This window comes from Dendrobates tinctorius, unplaced genomic scaffold (assembly GCF_039654945.1).
Source record: "Dendrobates tinctorius isolate UK_male_01 unplaced genomic scaffold, ASM3965494v1 ptg000128l, whole genome shotgun sequence".
Lineage (NCBI taxonomy): Eukaryota > Metazoa > Chordata > Amphibia > Anura > Dendrobatidae > Dendrobates > Dendrobates tinctorius.
The window spans coordinates 16,497,933-16,519,935 of NW_027361796.1; positions in this window are offsets into that span (position 1 = coordinate 16,497,933).

Here is a 22,003-nt window from a genome sequence, read left to right on the forward strand (position 1 = left end):
TGACCTGAAGGAGTTCACATCTCAGTAATGAAAACCGCCTCACAGGCAGACTTGTCTAGTTGCCCATAGAAACCAATCAGAGCTCAACTTTCACTTTACCTTAGCAGCTTCAGTGATGAAAGCTCCCTGTATAGTAAGCAATAATGACAATCTTACTATGAGGCATTTTCCGCCTGATCAATACTGCTGCTCAGTAATGTTCGTACGTGTACGTGGTGTTAGGAGTCTGATTTCTTCCTCCCCTATGATGAAATCTAGACCCTTACATGCTGCAGTCTCCTGCGGTTCATCTGCGGTAGAGGAGATTGCAGAGGAGAGTGCCTTGCGGCAACTCTCTCCAGAGGCTAAGTCCTCTGTTCCCTCCACTGAGCATGCTCATGGGACGAGCTCCCATTGGAGTTCGGGAGTCACATGCTCAGGTCCTGTGTCTAATCCTATTGGCTCCTCCTGGAGCCTTGGAGACTTCCGGAAGGTCCCGTTTGGTATAAAAAGTGCGCATGGCTGTTCCGCCATGCGCTAGTATTTCATGCTTGCTGCTGTATGTATGGTGATGGATGCTTGGACTGGTGACTGACTTATTAAGAAACCCCTTCACTCTGATAATACGATTGTGTGAGTGTTTGGGTTCATCCAGTAGCAGCGCTAGCGCCAGCGCGCATATGCTCCATCTTGCTCAGCAGCTTAGTGTCTGCATTGCGCCAGCGTTATTGCAGCACCTTGCCAGCGGCTCAGTTCCTGCCGCGCTGCAGTTACAGTTTTCTCTGCGTCCGCGGTTGCGACGCTTCGCATTTAATTTGACGGTAGGTCTAGACAGAGAAGTCCTGCTGTTTAAGGCTACTCCTGTGACCGCGAATACCGCGACTATATAGCTGTGTGTCTGTGACTCTGAACAGACTCAGTGTTTAATTTGAGCTTATTTGCCTGCAGCTCTGTGAGTATAACAGAGCTTGCTTTTGTGCACTGGGTGTCGTCTAACCCTTGTGCACATTACCGCCTTGTGCTCTGTCTCTCTAGCAGCGTTTTTTCCATCCACCGCACGGTGGACCCCGGGTGGCGAAGGCACTTTATTTTTTATTTAGTGTCTTCCGCCACTCCTAACATAATACTAGCGCCAGGGTCTGGCTAGAGATGGCAGATCAGCAGCAACTGGTGCAGTGTGTGCGACAGCTCGAGGCTCGCTTGGCCACCCTTGAGAGGTCTCTCGCAGCTGCGCAGGCCACAGATGCTGCTGTTCAGGCACTCACAGATGCCGTGGGGCGTATGTCCGTGTCCTCCCTTGTGCCGACAATTACCCGCCTCCCGTTGCCCCAAAAATTCTCTGGGGATGGCGCCTCCTGCAGGGATTTCATCAGCCAGTGCTCTATACACCTGGAGCTGCTGGCTGTGCAATTCCCTACAGAGCGGGCTAAGGTGGCCTTCATTATCTCCCTACTGTCGGGCAAGGCTCTGGAATGGGCTGTGCCTCTATGGGAACGTGGTGACCTCGAGATTCGGACTACGGACAACTTGCTAACAGCCATCAAGCAAGTATTTCTCAGTCCTCGGGTCACGCACGATACGTCTCTGCAGCTGCTCGCTCTTACTCAGGGGTCGCTCTCGGTTAGCCAGTATGCCATCCGTTTTCGGACACTGGCGTCCGAGTTGGAATGGTCCGACAGACTGCTTTTCCCCGTTTTTTGGCGAGGTCTAGCAGAGCATGTGAAGGATGCTCTCTCCACTAGAGAGATCCCCACCAGTTTGGAAGAGCTAATTTCCATCTCCTCACGTATCGACCTCCGTTTTTCGGAGCGCAGTGTGGAGAGGGCTCACTCCAAGCGAAGAGTTGCCTCAGCTCCTAAATTTTTTATACCTCCTGAGCTGTCTGAGCCAGAAGTTATACCCCCTGAGCCCATGGAGGTGTCTCGTACCGATCTCAACACAGACTCTGATCAGGAATCCATTTGCGGTTGTCCCCATGTATATGCGGTTTCTCAGGAAGCCAGCTCTTCGCAATGGTCAGAATCTGAACCGGTCACCGAGACTTTTGTCCCTCCTCATCTTAGGGCTCAAGTTCTCGCATGGGCGCATGCTTCCCATGCGCCTCAACATCGAGGTTACATGGAAATCTCGAAGCTCTTGGCCGGAGCGTATTGGTGGCCTCATAGAGCTCGGGATATTAAAAAATTTATCCAGGCTTGCACTTCATGTGCCCAGGTTAACCTTCCTAAGCGGAGAGTGGTGACGGTCGCTGATTCACGGCGGCGTTCAGTTGCATCGCCAGCTCCTGCTATCTCCCAGGTGTCTCTGTTGAAACCTGGTGACTTTTCTTCCACTGATGCCTTCCAGGTGTCCCTGTTTACTGTAACACCTACCAGGACATCAAGCTCGCCTTCGGGTGAGTTTGAGCCCAGGTTGATGGTTCGGAAGGCTCAGGGAGGAGGGGGCCCAAGGAGGGGGGTAATGTTAGGAGTGTGATTTCTTCCTTCCCTATGATGAAATCTAGACCCTTACATGCTGAAGTCTCCTGCGGTTCATCTGCGGTAGAGGAGATTGCAGAGGAGAGTGCCTTGCGGCAACTCTCTCCAGAGGCTAAGTCCTCTGTTCACTCCACTGAGCATGCTCATGGGATGAGCTCCCATTGGAGTTCGGGAGTCACATGCTCAGGTCCTGTGTCTAATCCTATTGGCTCCTCCTGGAGCCTTGGAGACTTCCGGAAGGTCCCGTTTGGTATAAAAAGTGCGCATGGCTTTTCCGCCATGCGCTAGTATTTCATACTTGCTGCTGTATGTATGGTGATGGATGCTTGGACTGTTGACTGACTTATTAAGAAACCCCTTCCCTCTGATAATACGATTGTGTGAATGTTTGGGTTCATCCAGTAGCAGCGCTAGCGCCAGCGCGCATATGCTCCATCTTGCTCAGCAGCTTAGCGTCTGCATTGCGCCAACGTCATTGCAACGCCTTGCCAGCGGCTCAGTTCTTGCCGCGCTGCAGTTGCAGCTTTCTCTGCGTCCGCGGTTGCGACGCTTCACATTTAATTTGATGGTAGGTCTAGACGGAGAAGTCCTGCTGTTTAAGGCTACTCCTGTGACCGCGAATACCGCGACTATATGAGTATAACAGAGCTTGCTTTTGTGCACTGGATGCCGTCTAACCTTTGTGCACATTACCACCTTGTGCTCTGCCTCTCTAGCAGCGGTTTTTCCATCCACCGCACGGTGGACCCCGGGTGGCGAAGGCACTTTATTTTTTATTTAGTGTCTTCCGCCACTCCTAACACGTGGGGTGTCTCCACCTGAGTGTGTTTGCATGCGTGTGTGGTCCGATCGTGCATGTGTGTGTGCATGTGGCATTTATGGGGTGGTGTTGTGGTATTTGTGGGGTGGTGTTTGTGTTGTGTGTGTCTAGAGTGGTCTGATGTTTGTGTAGTGTGTTGTAGCATTTGTGTGGTGTTGTGCTTGTGGGTTGGTATATGTGTGCTGTCTGCGTGATATTTGTATGGTGTTTGTGAAATGTTTGTGTGTTGTGTGTGGTGTGGCACCTTTAGCATTGACTCTTTGGCGCCGTCGCTATAATCCATCCCTGTCAGTCACAACTGTTGTTTTCCCCTCAGCACTTTAACGTTCACCTCCACATTTGTCCATTATATGTATAGGGCCTAGCGAGATTTAACATACGCAGTATTCTGCTCATGTAAGTAGAGAGGGGGCGTGCCAAATTTCATCCAAATCGGGTGAGAACTGTGGATTTGTATAGAGCGGGCTACTACAGATTTCTCATTTCCCCATTATATGTATAGGGCCAAACTTTGGGGGCCCAAATCTCATGACGGGGGGACGCTAGCAAGATGTAACATGCACAGTAGTCTGCTCCTGTGGGTGGAGAGGGGGCGTGCCAAATTTCACCCAAATTAGATGAGAACTGTGGATTTGTATATAGCAGACTACTACAGATTTTGATATATATACATACATATTTTGCTGTAAAAAAAAAATACAGGCAACATATTTAACAGTGTGGTATCTCCGTCAGACGCCTCTTCTATCTTTGGGCAACAGATTATGGCATTTCAGGCCTACATTCACCTTTTTAGCTGTGTCTTACCCTAGTTCTATACACTATTTTGCTGTAAAAAATAAAAATACAGGCTGCATATTTTACAGTGTGGTATCTCCGTGACACACCTCATATATCTGTGGGCTACAAATTGTGGCATTTGAGGCTTCCATTCACCTTTTTTTGCTGTGTGTTACCCTAGTTCTAAACATTATTGTGCTGTAAAAAAAAATATACAGGCCACATATTTTACAGTGTGGTATCTCTGTGACACTCCTCATCTATCTGTGGGCTACAAATTGTAGCATTTGATGCTTCCAGTCACCTTTTTTTTTGCTGTGTTTTACCCTAGTTCTATACACTATTTTGCTGTAAAAAAAAAATACAGGCCACAAATTTAACAGGGTGGTATCTCCGTCAGATGCCTCTTCTATCTGTGGGCTACAAATTGTGGCATTTGAGGCTTCCTTTCACCTTTTTTTGCTGTGTGTACCCTAATTATTGACACCAGTGTTTTGAAAAAAAAATGTTACGTACAGAGCAGATATTTTAAACTTTGGTTTTCACGCACATGGATCACTTATAAGTTTGCTCCAAATTCAGCCATTTGTACTAAACACGGAAAATATTGTAGTCCATTTAAAATGGGCAAGGGGTGTGGCAAGGGACGGGAACTGGACATGGTGGTAATGGTGCATGCAGAGGCCAAGGCCATGGGCAAGCTGAAATTGGGCCACAACAAAACACCCACATCTGCTCGCTCGACCTTCCTGTCCAAATTTGTAGGGGACCGCAGGACAGCACTATTGAAGCCAGAGCAGTGTGAAAAGGTTGTTTGTTGGATGGCAGAGAATGCTTCTTCTCAGTTTTCCACCAGCACCCTGTTTTCCACACGGTCAAGTTTGAGTAGCCGTGAATCTGGACCACATATTCCTCACCCTGATCCTCCATCCTCCCACCATGCCGAGTGTCTAGAGACAACTGGTCCCACACTTGGACACTCCAAAAAGCTGTTCACTTTTTGATTTATAGATTTTCGTCTCTCGCCCGGTCCACTTGAAGCGGGGTAAGATGAGATTGCATGTAGCAATGCCCAAATATTTGAGCAGCCACAGTCACATGAAGGCAATGGTGGACAATGAGGAGACACAATTGCCAGAAACTCGGGAGGAGGACCAGGATGCGGAAGCGCAAGACAAGGTCGTGGATGATAAAGTCATTGACCCAACCTGGCAGGAGGACATGCAGAGCGAGGACAGCAGCACACAGGGGGGGGAGGCGTAGCACCCGAACAGGCAGGAAGAAGCAGTGTGGTGGCTGCAGACAGGAGGTGGGCAACCGTTCCCCGTAACACCAACATGACGGAATTACAAAAATACATCATTTTAAAGGTAACTCACCAAACCCTGACTGATGCACTGGCAGGATGCAGCAGGGCCTCATTGATAAAGGCTGTGGCAGCACAGGTGCATTCCACTGATGAGGACAGCCAGTAACACAATATGGTCTGACTGCCTAGTGGAAAAAAAATGCACACAGATAAGGCTTGCATAAGACAGGTGCATTCCACTGATGAGGATAAATAGATATGCTTTGGCCAAAATAGTAACTAATACCCCATATCTATTTATCTTTTTGCACTTTTGCTAATACTATGGGCATCATCAATAGGCTGCCCCAGCCTTTATAAATGGGGCCCTGCTGCATCCCGCCAGTGCATCAGTCAGGGTTTGGTGAGTTATCTTTCAAATGATGTATTTCTGTAACATGACGGAAGTTGCCAGTCCAACTGTTAGTTCTTCCCGAGTCTGGTTGTTTTTTAAAGACTCTGCCAATAGCCCGAAACAGGCCATTTGCACCACCTGCCATGCCTGCATCAGCAGGGGTAGCAAAACTACCAGCCTGACCACCATCAGCATGATCAGGCACATGGCAGCAAAGCACCCGACTTTGTGGGCCGAACCCCAGCCTCCAGGAACAGTGTCTGCGGGTGACACCACTGCTTCTACCACTGTTGTGCATGCAAGCCAATCCCCTGTCCACGGTGCATGCGAAGATGCCTCCTGCCCTGCACCTATCGTTAGCCAAAAAGTATAACTGACAAGAGCTGCCAGAAAGAGCACCAAGAAATAGCCACCCCTAAACCAAAGAGGCAGAAATAGTTAACGCTGCCATGACCAGGCCCGAGGAGGAGAAGCAGAAAGCAAACTCCGACCCGGATCATGACAGTACCCTCCTCTCAAGGGGGGGCCACAAGGGCCCCAGGTTTCCCAGGAAAGCGAGTGTGAAAGTCCCGGACCAATTGATCTGCAAGGACCAACCGCGCCGGAACCCAGGACTGGTCCTCAGGACCGTAACCCCTCAAAATGTATAAGGTACTGGAGGGAATGATGGACCATGGGGGAGTCCACAATCCATTCCACCTCAAATTCATTCTGGCCTTCCACCAACACCAGTGGCGTAGGAGAAGGAGACTCCCCGGAGGAAGAACCCATCGGTTTCAAAAGAGTTTTATGGAACACGTTGGAAATCCGTAAAGACGGAGGAAGACGTAAATGTAAAGACACCAGGTTGACCACCTCCATAATCTCGTAAGGGCCAATGAATTTAGGCCCCAACTTAGCTGAAGGAATCTTGAGCTTTATATTCCGTGTAGACAACCATACCTTATCCCCAACCAGGAATACAGGCCTTACAGATCATTTTTTGTCAGCAAAGAATTTATATTTACCCTAAGCCCTACCAATAATCCTCTGAACCTCCCGCCACACCTCCCCCAACCGTTGAACTGTAAAATCACCCCCAGGACATCCCGAATACAATAGGGAAAATTCATCAAAATGAGGGTGAAAGCCATAGTTACAGGAGAAAGAGGAGGTACCTGTGGACTGATTAATGCAATTATTAAAAGCAAACTCAGCCATAGGCAAAGAGGGACACTAATCGTCTTGCCGAGCTGTGGCCAGACATCACAAAATTTGTTCCAGAGACTGATTGGTCCTCTCTGTCTGACCCATTAGTCTCAGGATGGTAAGCAGAAGAAAAAGTCAAACAGATACCAAACCTTTTACAAAAAAGTGACCATCTCGCCTGTCGCGGAGTCAGTTTTTTGGCCGACTCAATATAAGCCAGATTCTTATGGTCCATAATTACAGTGATTCTATGGATAGCCCCCTCCAAAAAATGCCTCCATTCTTCAAAAGCCAATTTAATGGCCAACAATTCCCAGATCCCCACATCATAAGTCCTTTCTACGGGAGAGAATTTCCTAGAGAAGAAAGCACAGGGTCTTAAGTTGGTTAGAGTGTCAGGCCCCTGGGACACCAACCCCACCTCAGAGGCGTCCACTTCTACAATAAACAGTTCAGACGGATCTGGTTGAATCAAAACAGGGGCGGCATGAAACAATTTTTTAACGCCGAAAAGGCCGCTACAGCAGGAGCCGGCCAATTCTTAACATCAGACCCCTTCTGAGTTAAATCTGTGAGGGGTTTGACAATATGCGAAAAACCCCTTATAAATTTTCGATAATAGTTTGTAAATCCCAAGAAATGCTGGAGATCCTTGAGGTCTTTAGGTTGCACCCAATCAACAATGGCCTGAACCATTCTAGGGTCCATATGAAACCCCTCAGCAGACAAGATAAACCCCAGAAAGGACAATTCCTGAACAACAAATAAACATTTCTCAGGTTTACCAATAAGACAGTTCTCCCAAAGCCTCTGGAGAACCACACAAAGATGACCTATGTGATCCTGCTTATACACTGAGAACATCAGAATATCATCGAGATAGACTATGTAGAGATCTACCAAATGAGTGGACGGGGATTTACTCGCTTGGCCGGTCTTTGAGGCATACACGGGAACACTCCGGGTTAAACAATTCATTCAGTTTATTAGACAACAGCATAAACCGCTCTTCATGAACATAATAGTGTGTAGCTTCCAGTGCAACGTCCGTTAAACATGCATCGGTACCACATAAAGCATACAAAGTCTATTACTGCCCCCATCAGCGTTACTCACAGTTTATCCCTCACGGTTTATCAGGGAAGCGGCCGCACTGGGATCACTGTTCCAGAGTGTGCCTTGCTCACTAGGCCGTCTACAATTGCAGAGCCACAGCCAGGCAGTAGCTTCCCTACACAGAGCCGTCAAAGACTCTACCAGGTCCGGGTCTTTCCATGTGCTCTTCCAGGAAGTTCAGTCCCAGCCACTTCCAACACACACACAGGCCTTCCGGGACTTTGCACTCTGACCACTCAGGATCAAATACAATACACAACCCATGTGACCAGACTTCAGTCACACTCTATGGTACGTGACCACACCCACAAGATAGGTATGGATCACATGGTCATGACCTTACTACAGGTCCTATTTCATACAGCCACACACATACAGGCTTTATCTTGGGCGTTCAGACACACGCCCACATGCATATTCTGAGTAGCATATACAGCGCCCCCTAGCTTTAACAGAGGTTACCGCACCACAACTACCATAAAGTGCCCAATGAAGTCAGAGAAAACATGGTTGATAAAATTCTGGAAAACTGCTGGAGCATTAGGCTGACCGAAAGGCATAACCAAATTCTCAAACAGTCCCTCCGAGGTGAGAAAAGCAGTTTTCCACTCATCCCCCTCATGTATACGAATAAGATTGTATACCCTCGGAGGTCTAATTTGGAAAACCACTTGACCTGCTTCTGAGAGGTAGCCAAGGTCCTGTGCTCCAAGGATAATGCCTCCATCATCTGTGTCAGGTTAGTTATGTGATCCACCATGGTATGCAGCTGATCCATTACCAGAGAGAAAAAAAAGTGCAATCTCAAGTTTAAATGTTTGGGTCAGTGATAATGTAACGCAGACTCCACCATTGGGTGTTGGTGAGAGAAGAGAGGTCGCATCTGCTGCACAGCAGCACAGTGCAGGCTGCACTGCAGCACCAGGTGGCGATAGAGAGGGGTCAAAACGAACCAAGTCAGTAACGGTCAGTAAGCGCAATGTTTAATGCAGGGGAGGGATTCAAATTGTTAACAACAGGTTCTGTGTTTATGTGTAAGAAAACCACACCCATTTTAAGCCACACCCATTTACATACACCTTTTCCTCAAGCATATACAAGTAGGGGCACAGTCAAACATTTGAAAAAAAAATAAATTGGAATGAGCTCAGAACAGTGCACCTTCTGGCCAGCGGCTCTCCTGACCCGAGTGTGACAGCTGCATATATTTCTATGCAGCTGTCTCACTTGACTGACCGGCTGGCTAGGCTGTGCACTACATTCTGATATTAACAGTTCCCATCAAACACCAGATCACTCATATAACCAGCAGCCTTTGTTCTGGCCAAAATAATTTTTAAGCTGATACCACGACACGGGAGACTCTTTCGGCCGGGCCCTTCTCTACTCTAAACTATTAAAAATAAATATATATTTATGTATTTTTCTTTAAGGGAATGAGTCACATACATTTACATTTTTTTTAAACAACCATTAAATACCACATACAAGGGACAAATATCGTCACACCATGACCAGACCACATATTACCACCACATAGTCACCGAATAATACCACATACAAGGAACAAATAACGCTGCACCATGATCAGACCACATACAAGGAACAAATAACGCTGCACCATGATCAGACCACATATTACCACCACATAGTCACAGAATAATACCACATACAAGGAACAAATAGTGCCACTCCATGGCCAGACCACATATTAACACCACATAGTGACTGAATAATACCACATACAAGGAACAAATAACGCCGCACCATGGCCAGACCACATATTACCACCACATAGTGACTGAATAATACCACATACAAGGAACAAATACCGCCACACCATGACCAGACCACATACTACCACCACATAGTGACTGAATAATACCACATACAAGGAACAAATAGCGCCACACCATGACCAGACCACATATTACCACCAGATAGTGACAGAATACTACAATACTGATCATTAATTAAAAACACAATGCTAAGTGCAATTGTATACAGGAACTCTGTATTTATTGTCAGTGTACCGGTAACACACTGACTCACCAGTGACGTCTCTAGCTGACGTCCTTCATCTTTGCTTTTCTTTTTCATCCAGCACAGACCACATCACTTCTTCCAGCCAGGACTAGTCTCTGCATGAAATAAGACAGTTACCTAGAGCACCACTTCCAGAGCACATTCCACACTTTTTCCCTTTCTTCTACACTACACATCTGAATACAGACGTGCACCCACCATTAATACATAATTGGTTATTATGCAACCCACCATTCCAAATATAAATTATGATCCACCACTGTGCACCTGTAACTATAAATGCCACTTTCCCCATTTAATATATAAATTAGCACCTGTACTCTTTCCCCCAATTCATTACCAGGCACTTCAATCTCAAAGCCCTCCACTATGTACCTTCCGCTCTAACCCTAACCCCGATTCATTATATTTAAATGCCCCTCCCACCTCAATTCATTGTCTTGTCTTTCTCTCACACCCTCTATTCATTATCATCTGCTCTACCCCACATTCAATACATCACTTACTCCCAAATTCTTTATTTGTTCTCTAGATAGATCATTTGCTCTCCTCACCCCCCACCTTCAATTCATCATTTGCTCTCCTCATCCCCTCACCTTGAATTAAATTGCTGTGCCCCGTCACTCACACTGAAATCATCATTTGCAGTCCCCCGTCCTTTCCCCCACATCATCATTTGCAGTCCCCCCACTTTAATTTGAAGTCCCCTTATTTCATCCGTTGCAGTCCCCTATCACCCCTCACTTCATCTGCAGTGCCCCTTCATCATTTGCAGCCCCCTATCCCCCTTCCATTTCATCATGTGCAGTCCCCCTTACCCCCTCCACTTCATCATGTGCAGTCTCCCTTACCCCCCACTTCATCATGTGCAGCCCCACTCCCCCATCATTATGTGCAGTCACTCTTACCCCCACATCACGTGCAGTCCCCTTTACCCAATTCATGTGCAGTGCCCCTTACTCCCCATTTCATCCTGTGCAGTCCCCCTTACTCCCCACTTCATCCTATGCAGTCCCCCTTACTCCCTACTTCATCATGTGCAGTCCCCCTTCATCATGTGCAATCCCTCTTACCCCCCATCCAGTGCAGCCGCACTCCATCATGTACAGCCCCACTCCCCCTTCATCATGTGCAGCCCCACTAACCCAACTCCATCATGGACAGCCCCACTCCATCATGTACAGCCCTACTCCCCACACTCCATCATGTACAGCCCCACTCCCCCTTCATCATGTGCAGCCCCACTCCTCCCACTCCATCATGTACAGCCCCACTCCATCATGTACAGCCCCACTACATGTACAGCCTCACTCCCCCCACTCCATCATGTGCAGCCCCACTCACCCCCTCCATCATGTACAGCCCCCGCACCCCCCTCCATCATGTACAGCCCCATTCACCCCCTCCATCGTGTGCAGCCCAATTCACCCCCGCCATCATGTGCAGCCCCATTCACCCCCTCCATCATGTACAGCCCCATTCACCCCCCTCCATCATGTACAGCCCCATTCACACCCCTCCATCATGTACAGCCCCAGCACCCCTTCCATCATGTGCAGCTATATTCACCCCCTCCATCATGTACAGCCCCATTCACCCCCATCATGTGCAGCCCCATTCACCCCCCTCCATCGTGTGCAGCCCCATTCACCCCCGCCATCATGTGCAGCCCCATTCACCCCCTCCATCATGTACAGCCCCATTCACCCCCCTCCATCATGTACAGCCCCATTCACACCCCTCCATCATGTACAGCCCCAGCACCCCTTCCATGATGTGCAGCTATATTCACCCCCCTCCATCATGTACAGCCCCATTCACCCCCATCATGTGCAGCCCCATTCACCCCCCTCCATCTTGTACAGCCCCATTCACCCCCTCCTTAATGTACAGCCCCATTCACCATCCTCCATCATGTACAGCCCCATTCACACCCCTCCATCATGTACAGCCCCCGCACCCCCTCCATCATGTGCAGCCATATTCATCCCCCCTCCATCATGTACAGCCCCATTTACCCCCTCCATCATGTGCAGCCCCATTCACCCCCCCAGGATCATGTACAGCCCCCGCACCCCCTCCATCATGTGCAGCCATATTCATCCCCCCTCCATCATGTACCGCCCCATTCACCCCCATCATGTGCAGCCCCATTCACCCCCCTCCATCATGTACAGCCCCATTTACCCCCTCCATCATATGCTGCCCCATTCACCCTCCTCCATCATGTATAGCCCCCGCACCCCCTCCATCATGTGCAGCCCCATTCATCCCCCCCTTCATCATGTGCAGCCATATTCACCCCCCTCCATCACGTACAGCCCCATTCACCCCCCTCCATCATGTACAGCCCCATTTACCCCCTCCATCATATGCTGCCCCATTCACCCTCCTCCATCATGTATAGCCCCTGCACCCCCTCCATCATGTGCAGCCCCATTCATCCCCCCTTCATCATGTGCAGCCATATTCACCCCCTCCATCACGTACAGCCCCATTCACCCCCCTTCATCATGTACAGCCCCATTCACCCCCCTTCATCATGTACAGCCCCATTCACCCCCCTCCATCATGTTCAGCCCCACACCCCCCCATCATGTACAGCCCCATTCACCCCCCTCCATCATGTACAGCTCCATTTACCCCCCTCCATCATGTGCAGCCACATTCACCCCCCCTCCATCATGTACAGCCCCCGCACCCCCCTCCATCATGTACAGCCCCATTCACCTCCCTCCATCATGTTCAGCCCCCGCACCCCCTTCCATCATGTGCAGCCATATTCACCCCCCCATCATGTACAGCCCCATTCACCCCCCTCCATCATGTACAGCTCCATTTACCCCCCTCCATCATGTGCAGCCACATTCACCCCCCTCCATCATGTACAGCCCCCGCACCCCCCTCCATCATGTGCAGCCCCATTCACCCCCCCTCCATCATGTGCAGCCATTTCTACTCCCCTCCATCATGTGCAGCCCCATTCACCCCCCTCCATCATGTGCAGCCCCATTCATCCCCCTCCATCATGTACAGCCCCATTTACCCCTCCATCATGTGCAGCCCCACTCACCCCCACCCCACATGGACTGCCCCCACGACCCCCTCCATCATGTACAGCCCCATTCACCTCCCTCCATCATGTTCAGCCCCCGCACCCCCCTCCATCATGTGCAGCCATATTCACCCCTCCATCATGTACAGCCCCATTCACCCCTCCATCATGTACAGCTCCATTTACCCCCCTCCATCATGTGCAGCCACATTCACCCCCCTCCATCATGTACAGCCCCCGCACCCCCCTCCATCATGTGCAGCCTCATTCACCCCCCCTCCATCATGTACAGCCATTTCTGCTCCCCTCCATCATGTGCAGCCCCATTCACCCCCCTCCATCATGTGCAGCCCCATTCATCCCCCTCCATCATGTGCAGCCCCACTCACCCCCCTCCATCATGTACAGCCCCATTTACCCCTCCATCATGTGCAGCCCCATTCACCCCCCATCATGTACTGCCCCCACACCCCCCTCCTTCATGTGCAGCCCCATTCACCCCCTCCATCATGTACAGCTGCCCCATTCACCCCCCTCCATCGTGTGCTGCCCCCTCACCCATTGAATTAATTTAAAAAAAAAAACAGTTTCCCATACTTACCTCACAACCGCTCCACAGCAGATCCTCTCTGCAGCCAGTGTCCAGGTACATGACGTCATCGCACAGGCCCGACACCTGACCCGGAAGTAGAGGGAGCGGGAGCTGTGCAGCTGTCAGCTGTGTGACGGCCGTTCACAGCTCCCTGCCGATACACTGAGACGCGGCGGCTGTGTCTGCTGCTGGCCGCGTCACAGAACAGAGCGAACAGCCGCATACAGTTCCGGATCGCGGCTGTGAATCTCCCCGGTTCGGGGAACCGGCTGCTTTTTTAACAACCGGTTCCACCGAACTGGGGAGAACCGGCTGAATCCCACCCCTGGTTTAATGGCGAAAACAGAACTCGTGGTCAAATACAAGCCGAGGGTCAGCACCAGACTAGAGCAGAGGTATCAGAGAGGTGAGGCAGAGAACTAAGTCAGAGTTAGGTCAGTAGGTTAGCACCGGTTGAGCGTGTGGTTACAAAGATGGGAGACAGGAGATGAAGTCAGAGTTCAAGTTGAGTCAAACATGTAGGGGAATACACACCAGAGTAACACTAAGGCCGGAGTCACACTAGACGTATAAAATATCGGTCCGTTTTTCACGGATGAGAATTGCAGAAATGTTCCCTGAACAGTGATCCGTATGTCATCCGTGTGCAATGCAAGGATGTGATTGGGAGTGGAATAAAGACGGAAAAAATGTGTGTTTATTTATTTCATTAAAAGTCTTTTTTCTTAATGTGTGTTTTTTAACCCCTTTCAGACTAGTGGATTAATAATGGATAGGTGTCTTATTGACATCTCCATTATTAACCAGGCTTAATGTCACCTTAAAATAGCAAGGTGACATTAACCCCTTATTACCCCAATAGCCACCCGCTACAGGGCAATGGGAAGAGAGCGGGTAAGTGCCGGAATTGGGGCATCTTACAGATGCACCTTTTCTGGGGTGGCTGGGGGCAGATACTGGAACTATGGTTGCATGTGGCCTTCCAGTACGGGGCTTTAAAGGCTTATTGGGGTGCATGTAACTTTGGTGCAGGGCAGGCCTTGCATTCAATGCATAAGCAAACAGTATGGCAGTACCAAATGAATAATGTGAACTTGGTTTTCCTGTGGCCATCCACTAGGTGGCTTTAAAGACTTATTGGGTGCGTGTGAATTTGGTGCAGGGCAGGCATTGCATTCAATGGCAGTACCAAATGAATAACGCGAACTTGGTTTTCCTGTGGCCATCTAGTACGTGGCTTCAAAGGCTTATTGGGGTGCATGTGACTTTGTGGCAGGGCAAGCCTTGCATTCAATGCATAGGTTAGCAATATGGCAGTACCAAATGAAAAATAATGGGAACTTTGGTTTCATGTGGCCATCCAGGACGTCTGTTCCAAGGGTTATTGGGGTGCGTGTAACTTTGGGGAAAGGCATACCTTGCATTCAATGCATAGGCAAACACTATGGGAGACCCACTTTCTTGTAATGGGAACATTTTTTCAGGAGGCCCTCCTGCACGTCTCGTGAAAGGGGTATTGGGGTGCGTCGTAATTTTTGGCAGCCAGGTCACTCACTGCATAGGCAATAACAGTCTAGGAAACCCACTGTTTAATAATGGCCCTTTAAGAATATTAATGCCGCCTGATGGCCCTATAACTATAGGCTTTGTGACTTTAAGAGTACCTCCTTCATAAATGAAACAAGATGTATCTGATGATGTGTCACACACCACATGGCCAGCTAAGGTTGTTAGATGTTACAATGACATTTCCCAGTGAATGCATTTGTCTTGGTTGAAAGCAATGATAAAGTTGAAAAGCGCATCAAAAACGCTACGTGTGAACATAGCCCAAGTGGTGGAGGAACATTTTTGTTTTGTGTTAATTATTTTGCATAATATAAAAAAGACAATACCCTGGAAAGGATGTTATTTAATATATTTCCCATTTTAGTTTTGTTTTTGTATGTTTTTTGGTGCGCCTGTAAAAGTGCCGTAAGACTCTAACAACATTGTTCACAGCTGTGACCTGGAAGTCAGAAATGCTTCCAGGGGCCTTCCCCATGATGTTTCCATGTCATTTGAGCACTGTTCCCATCAATTTCTGACATTTTGATACCCTAAAAGGACCCTCGGGGGGTTCCGGTAAAAATATTCGGGTTTCCCATAGACTTACATTGGGCTCGTTGTTTTGGTCGAGTACCTGACAGTAAACACACCTACAGTGCCCATTTCAATGCCAAAAAGATCAATTCTTATAACTGAAGCTTGTCAACCTTAATTTACTTCCTAATAATAGTTACGCATTGAAAACTGGGGGTTATTTGGCTAAAGTTGTGGGGGGTTGGGCTGGCTCCAGGTTTTCGTGTGCCCTGGGCCAAAGAGTGTCAGTGCGCCCCTCTAACACATACCACAACTCATAATGCTCCGATACGCCACAAAAATATAGGTATAGTACAATGACACATACTTCACTGCTTACATGACATGACTGATCTATTTTAAATTGTACAATAGCTCAAAAACAGGACAGTATATTACTCCATACAGTGTTATGGCCACCACATTGTGCGCCATACAGAATATTGAGCCCCATATATTTCTCCATACCAAATAATTAGTCACATATAATGTTCCATACAGTATACAGTATATGATGAGCCCCACATAATGCTCCATATATTGTAATGCTTCAATGTATAATGGGCCACTTAGATGCTGCTCCAGTGTCTGATCTGCCCCATTTACAATGCTCCAGTACATGATGGGCCTCATGGATGATGCTCCAGTGTATCATGGGCCCTAATAATGCTCTATATATAATGGGCCCCATTTGTAATGCTCCAGTGAATATTGGGTCCCTTAGATGCTGCTCCAATGTCTGATCTGCCCCATTTACATTGCTCCAGTACATGATGGGCCTCATGGATGATGCTCCAGTGTATGACGGGCTCTAATAATGCTTCATATATAATGGGCCCCATTTGTAATGCTCCAGTGTATAATGGGCCCCTTAGATGCTGCTCCAGTGTTTGATCTGCCCCATTTACAATGCTCCAGTACATGATGGGCCTCATGGATGATGCTCCAGTGTATCATGGGCCCTAATAAAGCTCCATATATAATGGGTCCAATTTGTAATGCTCCAGTGTATAAAGTGCCCCTTAGATGCTGCTCCAGTGTCTGATCTGCCCCATTTACATTGCTCCAGTACATGATGGGCCTCATGGATGATGCTTCAGTGTATGATGGGCTCTAATAATGCTCCATATATAATGGGCCCCATTTGTAATGCTCCAGTGCATAATGGGCCCCTTAGATGCTGCTCCAGTGTCTGATCTGCCCCATTTACATTGCTCCAGTACATGATGGGCCTCATGGATGATGCTCCAGTGTATGATGGGCTCCAATAATGCTCCATATATAATGGGCCCCATTTGTAATGCTCCAGTATATAATGGGCCCCTTAGATGCTGCTCCAGTGTCTGATCTGCCCCATTTACATTGCTCCAGTACATGATGGGCCATATTTTTAATTAACCCATGCATAGTAAGTGAAAAGAGCTCCATGGAGTAATCTGAGTTGTGTGCTTCCACATCCTTCACTTTTGGTGTGGGTGAAGAACACAAGGAAAGGGGTTGCTCCTGGCCAGAAGCCTGCAGTTACGACTCAGTGCTAGCATTTTTTACAACTTCAGAAGAGGAGGCGATAGAGCTGGAGTCTGTTTCAGCAATGTAAGCCACAAACAGTTCCTGATACTCCAGCTTTAAAAGCAGCCTACCTACTCCCAGAAAAGGGAGCCTTACAGGCCTTCCAGAGCTACACCATGATGCTGGCTCAACACCTCCTGCCTTAGCTGCTATTGTGTTTTTGGCACTACCAGCAGATGCACCACCACCATCAGTACCAGGTGGCCCTCCATGCCCATATCCGCGTCCTCTTCCACCATACTTCCTCATGTTTTTGAATATGAACCCAAAATACCAGCAGATATATGGTACTGTATCAGAAGCGTACAGCTCTATACAGTCTATGGATAACAGTAAATCTCCGTATATATTTCATGAGGCATACACAGACGCTCATAGGCTCAGTATGGATTACCCAATAAAATAACAAGTTGAAAAAGGGTACAGTATCACCAGATACAAGGTATATATAGTATAGTGTAAACATTCTGATTCTCTGTATACATTTCAGGAGGCAGACACAAACGCTCTCAGGCCCAGTATGGATTACACAAGATTATGAAAAGCTGTAAATGGATTATGTAACACAAGCGTACAGCTGTATACAGTGTTGGGGTAATCTTAAAGTTCCAAATATATTGCCGGAGTAACAGATAGACATTTACAGGCTCATTATGGATTACACCAGAATCTAAATAGCTAAAAAGGTTACTGTATCAGAAGCGTTCTGCTGTATACAGTGTTGGCCAAATTGAAAATATCGGTATATATTTCCGTAGTCACCCTCAGACGCTCACTCAGTTTGGTTTTGACCATAATAGAAAATGTTGTAAAAAAAGGTCCTGGATAACAAGATAACAAGTATATATTTTTTAGGGTACAAATGAAATCTCCGTATAAATAGTCCCGTTGTCACTCTCAGACTCTTACACAGTATGGATTTGACCGTAATACTAAATGTCGAACAAAGGTACTGTATAACAAGATACAAGCTGTATCGAGTATAGTGTAAAAATTTGTTTCTCCAATTCACCATATATATAGAAGGCATAATCCACACACGCTCATTCACTATGGATGATGTAGGGAAGGTGGACTGACAGACATACCAGCCTGTAGTGAGAAGCAGAGGTGTAGCGCAGTGTAGGTGTGAAACCGCTAAGATAAAGAGAAAGAGTGCAGTGTTTTAGCTTGCCCATTGGAGGGCAGTGGAGAGTGTAGGAGTGAGACTGAATAACTGCCATTGGTCAGAGAAACTGTTAGGTGATGGTGGGTGGAGTTACCAGAACTGGAAGTATAAAAGGCTGAGGGAAGGTTCTGGAAGAGTCAGTCAACGAAGGGAGCACAGTAAAGAGGAAGTTCTGCTGAGGAAATAGAGACAGTGGAAAGGCTCCAGAGAGGACTGACAGTTGAGGCAGCCACGGGGAGGTGGCCCAGAGGACGGTAGCCGCAGACGAAGACAGGCTGGGGTTATCATACAGACGGTGTGCTCAGACTGGTGCAGCGCTGTGGTGGTTGGGCCTAGGCCAGCCACAGTGGAAGAGCCACAGAGGACTCCACGATTATAGTTACAAAGGAAGTGAAGGTACCGGGGCCTGTGTACAGAGAAATGTGAAACGGCTGTGGTGAATTGCTGTTGTCGACAGAAGGATGGGCACTAAAAATGGACCTGTTCAATACAAACTCTGTCGCAGTCTCGTGTTTGTCTGCGGCAATAAGAGGGTTCCCCCCACAGTTGGTTATCCTACAGATGATACCTTAATACAAATTTTTGAAACAAGGTACTGTATCAGCACATACCAGTTGTGTCCAGTCTAGGGTTAAATTTCCGTTTATACTTTCGGAGTCAGACACAGACCCTCACAGGCTCACTATGTATTACACCAGAATTAAAAAAGTAGAAAAAGGGAAAGGTATTCATAGCGTACACCAGTATACAGTGTTGTGGTACTTTTAAATCTTCGTATATATTTCAATCTCAGTAAGCCAGTCCAGAATCTCCGCTACTGGAAGCTACGTGGATACAAGTATAGACGCAAAGTCGAGTGTTAGCAGAAATTTTGGAATTACTCATCGCGGGAAAACCTCCCAAAGATGTGGCAGATGCGATGCAGACCATCAATTACTGTGTCTGTGGAGAAAGCAAAAAAGGTTCTTTGTGAAGAAAGGATTACTTTATCGCAGTAGCGTGGATCACATCACCGTCACTCATCTCCATCAAATTGTGATCACTGTAAGAGATGTTCCCATGGTCCTCACTGCTTATCATGATGTGTCTGGTCCTTTTGGAGTGCAAAAGACAGAAGCCACAGGCCGTAGGCGATTCTATTGGATTGGCATGAGAGGAGACATTGACAAATGGTGGCAGGAATGTCACACGTCTGTGACTATCACAACTGTGAAAGGTGATCATAAACCACCACTGCATCCGCTTGTAAGTTGACGTCCATTTCAAATGGTAGCCATTGATCATCTGAAGGTAGAGCCAGCAGGACAAGCCATAGCTACATCTTAACCATCATTGATCAATACACCAAATTTCTAGTGGCCGTCCCTGTGAAGGATTTAACTGCCCAGACTACACAGCGGTGGAGCAGGGAGAGGTAAGCATTGCAACTTGCAAGTGCTGTGGCCATGACCAAGCAGGGGGGGAACAATCGTGGTCAACGGTACTGGCACAGGGCCCCTCATAGTACGCTGGTGTGTCTGACGGCGAGTGGGCCCTCCCACCGTCTGAGACACTGTATTGTACTATGAGGGGCCCAGTGCCATTCCGTCGGCCATCAGTGGGCCCATCCACCTGTTCAGAGCAACGGCACTTGCCCGGGTGCGCCAGGTCTTGACCCCAGCCGTTGGGGGAGGGGTGGGCAGCCCAGTTAGGGAGGTTTAGAAATTGGCATATGTAGATGTGTTGGCTGGACATTCAGCTGCTGCAAAGGGCGTAATTGTGCAAGTCCGAGGAAGAGGAGGAAAAAACTGAGGCACTTTTCTGGTAACCTATGTGTCATCAGGGAAGGTGGGACAAAATCCTTTGAAACCCATGCAAGGTTCATTTTAATGAAGGTTAGATCATCAACATTTTGGGTCGACAGACCAGTCCTTTTTTCTGTCAGGATTAATCCAGCAGCACTGAAGAATCTTTCAGATAACACACTAGCAGCAGGGCAAGCGAGCTCCTGTAAGGCATATTGTGCCAATTCAGGCCAGGCGTCCAGTTTAGAGGCCCAATAGTCAAATGAGAATGACCTGTGAGAGAGATCATCGATATGGGAGGAAAAGTAGTTTGCAACCATAGCAGACAACTGCTGCCTCCTGTCACTTTTAATCGATGCAGTATTAGCAGTCGTGTGAGCAGTACTTGAGAAATCATTCCACAACATGGTCATTAAACCCCTGTCTCCAACGCCACTTCTGCTGTGTGCACCACGAACACCTCTTCCATTGTGCCCACTACGGCTCGTGGGAGAACCAGCACCGCTGCTGTGTGCTGGGAAAATCTCAAACAAACGGTTTACCAAAGTTGCTTGTTTGCTTGCCAATATTATCTCTAGGTTCTCCTGTGGCATGATGTTGTATAATTTGCCTTTGTAGCGTGGATCGAGGATGCTGGCCAGCCAGTAGTCGTCATCCCTCATCATTTTGGTAGTGCGGGGGTCCCTTTTTTAAGATTCGCAAGGCATAATCGCACATGTGGGCCAATGTTCCTGGTGTCAATGATGCACTGCCTGTGATGGGTGGAGGAGCAGTTTCTGGCAAATCCACATCCCTACAGTCACGCACAAACACTGTCCCTGACCTTGGAACGCCAACATTTTCTCTTGCCCCCTGAGAAACATCCTCCTGCCCAAAATAATCATCCCCCTCATCCTCATCCTCTTCCTCTTCTTCCTCCACCTCGTGCAGGACAGTTCCCTGACCAGACAATGGCTGACTGTCATCAAGGCTTCCCTCCTCCTCCTCCTCCGCTGCAGACGGCTGATCCTTAATGTGCGTCAAACTTTGCATGAGCAGACGCATAAGTGGGATGCTCATGCTTATGATGGCGTCGTCTGCGCTTACCAGCCATGTGTATTCCTCAAAACACTGAAGGACTTTACAGAGGTCTTTCAGCTTTGACCACTGCACACCCGACAATTCCATGTCTTCCCTCAAACTGCCTGCCCGTGTATCCTCCCACAAATGCATTACAGCCTACCTCTGTTCGCACAGCCTCTCAACCATGTGCAGGGTGGAGTTCCACCTTGTTGCAACGTCTATGATTAGGCGGTGCTTGGGGAGGTGTAGCAATCGCTGCAGCTTCTGCAGACGACTGGAGTGTACCGCCGAGCGACGGATGTGCGAGCACAGTCTTCGCACCTTATGGAGCAGGGATGTTAACTCCGGATAATTATTAAGGAAGCACTGCACCACCAGGTTCAAAGTGTGATCCAGGCAAGGTATGTGTGTGAGTTTTGCACAGGCTATGGCTGCCACAAAATTACGGCCGTTATCACTGACTACCTTGCCTGCCTCAAGATGTAGACAGCCCAGCCATGACTCTGTTTGTCGCTGCAAGTAGTCGGCCAGTGCCTCCGCGGT